This window comes from Triturus cristatus, chromosome 4_1, assembly GCF_964204655.1.
Source record: "Triturus cristatus chromosome 4_1, aTriCri1.1, whole genome shotgun sequence".
NCBI lineage: Eukaryota > Metazoa > Chordata > Amphibia > Caudata > Salamandridae > Triturus > Triturus cristatus.
The window spans coordinates 120,259,804-120,264,803 of record NC_140585.1 but is presented as its reverse complement, the minus strand read 5'-3'; the positions used below and the strand labels follow the sequence as shown (position 1 = coordinate 120,264,803).

General features: G+C 35.1%; 4 non-coding genes across 4 annotated transcripts; all 4 read left to right on the top strand.

The window, feature by feature from the left end:
• The first annotated feature begins 309 nt into the window (after positions 1-309).
• TRNAD-GUC (transfer RNA aspartic acid (anticodon GUC)) lies at positions 310-381 on the top strand. The gene has a single exon. It is a non-coding gene; the product is annotated as a tRNA-Asp (tRNA).
• A 1,330-nt stretch (positions 382-1,711) lies between these two features.
• Positions 1,712-1,783, top strand: TRNAD-GUC (transfer RNA aspartic acid (anticodon GUC)). Its single transcript has one exon. It is a non-coding gene; the product is annotated as a tRNA-Asp (tRNA).
• Positions 1,784-2,410: 627 nt separating this feature from the next.
• TRNAD-GUC (transfer RNA aspartic acid (anticodon GUC)) lies at positions 2,411-2,482 on the top strand. Its single transcript has one exon. It is a non-coding gene; the product is annotated as a tRNA-Asp (tRNA).
• A 647-nt stretch (positions 2,483-3,129) lies between these two features.
• TRNAD-GUC (transfer RNA aspartic acid (anticodon GUC)) lies at positions 3,130-3,201 on the top strand. The gene has a single exon. It is a non-coding gene; the product is annotated as a tRNA-Asp (tRNA).
• Positions 3,202-5,000: the final 1,799 nt, after the last annotated feature.

Below are 5,000 nucleotides of genomic sequence, written 5' to 3'. Positions count from 1 at the left end.
GTAAATGGTTATAAGCTGCAAATGGTAAAGTGAGCTGATTGTATATATATATATATATATATATATACATATACATAGATAGATAGAAAGATAGATAGACAGATCGATAAATAGGTATTTATTTTAATCAATCATTTCTTATTAAAGCAGATTATTTTTGGCTAGGAATTTCTGATTTGTAATCATTTATGAAAAAAGATTGCTTCTCCTAACCAAAAGAAGCAAAGCTGCCTATTACAATACTGTGAATTGATTGAGGGCATGCCCTAACCTCATGGAGGTGAGCACTGTTGAACTGAAGCCAATATGTCCTCGTTAGTATAGTGGTCAGTATCCCCGCCTGTCACGCGGGAGACCGGGGTTCAATTCCCCGACGGGGAGACGATTCCTTTTATTCACACAATTAAATAAAATGATGTACTTAATAACATTGTAAACTATATTTGTCATTATCCTTGTCTATTACGATTGAGATAAACGTTGAATTCAGTGATGGCCAAATTGCTTACAGATGTGTTAACTAAAAGTCAGAATATGCTCTGAATATTTCAATCTGCACAGACCATACCATCAAAAACAATTTACATCTCTAATCTAATGGAAATGGAATGAAGCAGTGGGGAATCTTATGCTTCTGCTCAACTCTAGGGGCTAGATTTAGAAGTGGAGTGGATGCTTTTTGTTAGTAGTGACCCCTGGTGGTAAATGGTTATAAGCTGCAAATGGTAAAGTGAGCTGATTGTATATATATATATATATATATATACATAGATAGATAGAAAGATAGATAGACAGATCGATAGATAGGTATTTATTTTAATCAATCATTTCTTATTAAAGCAGATTATTTTTGGCTAGGAATTTCTGATTTGTAATCATTTATGAAAAAAGATTGCTTCTCCTAACCAAAGGAAGCAAAGCTGCCTATTACAATACTGTGAATTGATTGAGGGCATGCCCTAACCTCATGGAGGTGAGCACTGTTGAACTGAAGCCAATATGTCCTCGTTAGTATAGTGGTCAGTATCCCCGCCTGTCACGCGGGAGACCGGGGTTCAAATTCCCCGACGGGGAGACGATTCCTTTTATTCACACAATTAAATAAAATGATGTACTTAATAACATTGTAAACTATATTTGTCATTATCCTTCTCTATTACGATTGAGATAAACGTTGAATTCAGTGATGGCCAAATTGCTTACAGATGTGTTAACTAAAAGTCAGAATATGCTCTGAATATTTCAATCTGCACAGACCATACCATCAAAAACAATTTACATCTGTAATCTAATGGAAAATGGAATGAAGCAGTGGGGAATCTTATGCTTCTGCTCAACTCTAGGGGCTGGATTTAGAAGTGGAGTGGATGCTTTTTGTTAGTAGTGACCCCTGGTGGTAAATGGTTATAAGCTGCAAATGTTAAAGTGAGCTGATTGTATATATATATATATATATATATATATATATACATATACATAGATAGATAGAAAGATAGATAGACAGATCGATAGATAGGTATTTATTTTAATCAATCATTTCTTATTAAAGCAGATTATTTTTGGCTAGGAATTTCTGATTTGTAATCATTTATGAAAAAAGATTGCTTCTCCTAACCAAAAGAAGCAAAGCTGCCTATTACAATACTGTGAATTGATTGAGGGCATGCCCTAACCTCATGGAGGTGAGCACTGTTGAACTGAAGCCAATATGTCCTCGTTAGTATAGTGGTCAGTATCCCCGCCTGTCACGCGGGAGACCGGGGTTCAATTCCCCGACGGGGAGACGATTCCTTTTATTCACACAATTAAATAAAATGATGTACTTAATAACATTGTAAACTATATTTGTCATTATCCTTGTCTATTACGATTGAGATAAACGTTGAATTCAGTGATGGCCAAATTGCTTACAGATGTGTTAACTAAAAGTCAGAATATGCTCTGAATATTTCAATCTGCACAGACCATACCATCAAAAACAATTTACATCTATAATCTAATGGAAATGGAATGAAGCAGTGGGGAATCTTATGCTTCTGCTCAACTCTAGGGGCTAGATTTAGAAGTGGAGTGGATGCTTTTTGTTAGTAGTGACCCCTGGTGGTAAATGGTTATAAGCTGCAAATGGTAAAGTGAGCTGATTGTATATATATATATATATATATATACATATACATAGATAGATAGAAAGATAGATAGACAGATCGATAAATAGGTATTTATTTTAATCAATCATTTCTTACTAAAGCAGATTATTTTTGGCTAGGAATTTCTGATTTGTAATCATTTATGAAAAAAGATTGCTTCTCCTAACCAAAAGAAGCAAAGCTGCCTATTACAATACTGTGAATTGATTGAGGGCATGCCCTAACCTCATGGAGGTGAGCACTGTTGAACTGAAGCCAATATGTCCTCGTTAGTATAGTGGTCAGTATCCCCGCCTGTCACGCGGGAGACCGGGGTTCAATTCCCCGACGGGGAGACGATTCCTTTTATTCACACAATTAAATAAAATGATGTACTTAATAACATTGTAAACTATATTTGTCATTATCCTTGTCTATTACGATTGAGATAAACGTTGAATTCAGTGATGGCCAAATTGCTTACAGATGTGTTAACTAAAAGTCAGAATATGCTCTGAATATTTCAATCTGCACAGACCATACCATCAAAAACAATTAACATCTCTAATCTAATGGAAATGGAATGAAGCAGTGGGGAATCTTATGCTTCTGCTCAACTCTAGGGGCTAGATTTAGAAGTGGAGTGGATGCTTTTTGTTAGTAGTGACCCCTGGTGGTAAATGGTTATAAGCTGCAAATGGTAAAGTGAGCTGATTGTGTATATATATATATATATATATATATATATATATATATATATACGTATACATAGATAGATAGAAAGATAGATAGACAGATCGATAAATAGGTATTTATTTTAATCAATCATTTCTTATTAAAGCAGATTATTTTTGGCTAGGAATTTCTGATTTGTAATCATTTATGAAAAAAGATTGCTTCTCCTAACCAAAAGAAGCAAAGCTGCCTATTACAATACTGTGAATTCATTGAGGGCATGCCCTAACCTCATGGAGGTGAGCACTGTTAAACTGAAGCCAATATGTCCTCGTTAGTATAGTGGTCAGTATCCCCGCCTGTCACGCGGGAGACCGGGGTTCAATTCCCCGACGGGGAGACGATTCCTTTTATTCGCACAATTAAATAAAATGATGTACTTAATAACATTGTAAACTATATTTGTCATTATCCTTGTCTATTACGATTGAGATAAACGTTGAATTCAGTGATGGCCAAATTGCTTACAGATGTGTTAACTAAAAGTCAGAATATGCTCTGAATATTTCAATCTGCACAGACCATACCATCAAAAACAATTAACATCTCTAATCTAATGGAAATGGAATGAAGCAGTGGGGAATCTTATGCTTCTGCTCAACTCTAGGGGCTAGATTTAGAAGTGGAGTGGATGCTTTTTGTTAGTAGTGACCCCTGGTGGTAAATGGTTATAAGCTGCAAATGGTAAAGTGAGCTGATTGTGTATATATATATATATATATATATATATATATATATATATATACGTATACATAGATAGATAGAAAGATAGATAGACAGATCAATAAATAGGTATTTATTTTAATCAATCATTTCTTATTAAAGCAGATTATTTTTGGCTAGGAATTTCTGATTTGTAATCATTTATGAAAAAAGATTGCTTCTCCTAACCAAAAGAAGCAAAGCTGCCTATTACAATACTGTGAATTCATTGAGGGCATGCCCTAACCTCATGGAGGTGAGCACTGTTGAACTGAAGCCAATATGTCCTCGTTAGTATAGTGGTCAGTATCCCCGCCTGTCACGCGGGAAACCGGGGTTCAATTCCCCGACGGGGAGACGATTCCTTTTATTCGCACAATTAAATAAAATGATGTACTTAATAACATTGTAAACTATATTTGTCATTATCCTTGTCTATTACGATTGAGATAAACGTTGAATTCAGTGATGGCCAAATTGCTTACAGATGTGTTAACTAAAAGTCAGAATATGCTCTGAATATTTCAATCTGCACAGACCATACCATCAAAAACAATTTACATCTATAATCTAATGGAAATGGAATGAAGCAGTGGGGAATCTTATGCTTCTGCTCAACTCTAGGGGCTAGATTTAGAAGTGGAGTGGATGCTTTTTGTTAGTAGTGACCCCTGGTGGTAAATGGTTATAAGCTGCAAATGGTAAAGTGAGCTGATTGTATATATATATATATATATATATACATATACATAGATAGATAGAAAGATAGATAGACAGATCGATAAATAGGTATTTATTTTAATCAATCATTTCTTATTAAAGCAGATTATTTTTGGCTAGGAATTTCTGATTTGTAATCATTTATGAAAAAAGATTGCTTCTCCTAACCAAAGGAAGCAAAGCTGCCTATTACAATACTGTGAATTGATTGAGGGCATGCCCTAACCTCATGGAGGTGAGCACTGTTGAACTGAAGCCAATATGTCCTCGTTAGTATAGTGGTCAGTATCCCCGCCTGTCACGCGGGAGACCGGGGTTCAAATTCCCCGACGGGGAGACGATTCCTTTTATTCACACAATTAAATAAAATGATGTACTTAATAACATTGTAAACTATATTTGTCATTATCCTTCTCTATTACGATTGAGATAAACGTTGAATTCAGTGATGGCCAAATTGCTTACAGATGTGTTAACTAAAAGTCAGAATATGCTCTGAATATTTCAATCTGCACAGACCATACCATCAAAAACAATTTACATCTGTAATCTAATGGAAAATGGAATGAAGCAGTGGGGAATCTTATGCTTCTGCTCAACTCTAGGGGCTGGATTTAGAAGTGGAGTGGATGCTTTTTGTTAGTAGTGACCCCTGGTGGTAAATGGTTATAAGCTGCAAATGTTAAAGTGAGCTGATTGTATATATATATATATATA